The sequence below is a fragment of the Mus pahari genome, chromosome 21 (genome assembly GCF_900095145.1).
Source record: "Mus pahari chromosome 21, PAHARI_EIJ_v1.1, whole genome shotgun sequence".
In the NCBI taxonomy this organism is placed as follows: Eukaryota; Metazoa; Chordata; class Mammalia; order Rodentia; family Muridae; genus Mus; species Mus pahari.
This window is the reverse complement of record NC_034610.1, coordinates 10,389,699-10,391,440: the sequence shown is the minus strand read 5'-3', so window position 1 is coordinate 10,391,440 and position 1,742 is coordinate 10,389,699. Positions and strand designations below refer to the sequence as shown.

The window sequence follows — 1,742 nt, the reverse complement described above, 5'->3', positions numbered from 1 at the left end:
GAGGAGGAGGAGGAGGAGGAGGAGGAGGAGGAGGAGGAGAGGTATGGGTTAAAAATGGTGTCCCACATCTGCTCGGGGCTTGGGTCACTGGGCAAGGTGTGATATGGGAAGTTTGAAATGGAAGAGGGGCACTAACCAGGGAGTCGGAGGGATAAATACATAAGGAGGGTAAAATAACATCTCTGAAAAAGTCTTAAGGAAACTATTACTACTATTATTACACATATACCTGTATTTTTAAAGTCCTCGTGTAAGTTTTGTTTGATTTGCTGCTGCAGACACATTGTTGGCTGGTTTTCTATCAACTCCACACAAGTTGGAGTCACTTGGGAAGGAGGTACCTCAATTGAGAAAATGCCCCCACCAGCTTGGCCTGTGGTGCATCTTCTTGATGGATGATTGATGTTGGAGGATTCGGATCACTGTGGGCAGCACCACTCCTGGGCTGCTAGTCCTGGCTGCTATCATGAACCGGAGTAAACCAGGAGCCTCAATCCAGTAAGCAGCACTCCATGTCCTCTGCATCAGCTACTGCCTCCAGATGCCTGTCCTGACTTCATCCAATAATGGATCATGAAGCAGAAGTGGAAACAAAATAATGTCCCTTCTCCCCTAGTTGCTCATGATCATGGTGTTTCACAGCAATAAAAACCCTAACTAAGACAGGCAGGTGTTGTTGACTCCTGTCAAGGCTGAAAGAAATGGGTGGGTCTTTTGCTTTAATTGATTAGGTAGGTGCAAAAGTAAGTTTGTTTTTTGCTTTGTTAAAGTTTGCCACTTGGGATTAGAATAAAAAACATACATAATGCGATTATGTTATACATCATCTTAACATTCACTTATCTCCGGGAGCCACCAGCAGCCACAGGTTACTGGGTTCCTGAAAGGAAAGTTGGGGTTGAATGGGAAAGGCAGCAAGAGAAATAATGAGCCAAGACACAGTTCTCTGACCTAGACCCAATGTTTACTTATGAGGCTGAGCTTGTAAAGGGGGGAGGACACATCCCCCACTATACCAGGATCTCTTGGTCCCTTTGTCAGGATCTGTCAGGAAAGCAAGTTCAGCTGCTCAGCAGGAAGCTTCTCACAGGAAGCTGCAGATGTGGCAGACAAAGACTTTACCTAGGTCAGAAGCCTCCTCCCTAGGTGAGCTAGCAACTGTGGCAAACAAGGTTTGAACCAGCCTGCTTAAGGCTGGGGGGAGGGCACAGCCTCCTATGTTACTATCCCTTAGGCCCTTTGGTGCATTCAACCATTTGCACCAGCTCTGACATCACCTTATGGTGGACATCCTGGGGTCACAGGAGCATCATGCCATCCCTGAGCTTCTAACCATTCTGCAGGCCACGCACACTGGAAGACCCCAAATGTGGGGCTTCAAGGAGCCTCTCTGCACTCACCAAGAAGCAATACAAGTAGCCAGAGCTTCCTGAGACTGGAATCTCCCCTCGAAGCGCAGGAGTGATGGTGAGAGCAGATGCATCAGCAGCAGTCAGGGCTGGTAAAACAGAAGCATATGCCCATGTTGCTGTCATCCCAGTGAGCCATTCTGCATTATATTAAGCCATGCTCAATGCTGGACATGACTGTGGTTTCTGATCATCACATTCTCGAGCCTGTGAGAACACAGCACTGCTCCTGAGGCGTGTTCAAGTTCCTGCTAAAGACCTGACCAGTGGTAACACTGCCCTTGATTTGTTAATTTTTCATTTTGTGTTTCCTGATAGCTGATATTTGGCCTC

The 1,742-nt window shown here is 47.4% G+C and overlaps 1 protein-coding gene across 1 annotated transcript in view; it reads left to right on the top strand.

The window, feature by feature from the left end:
- Wdr27 (WD repeat domain 27) overlaps positions 1-613 on the top strand; it is a 106,836-nt gene extending 106,223 nt beyond the window's left edge. Inside the window, exon 25 of the mRNA XM_021221604.1 lies at positions 279-613. The gene's annotated coding sequence lies outside the window, so the exon portion shown is untranslated. The remainder of the gene's footprint in view (positions 1-278) is intronic.
- The last annotated feature ends 1,129 nt before the right edge of the window (positions 614-1,742 follow it).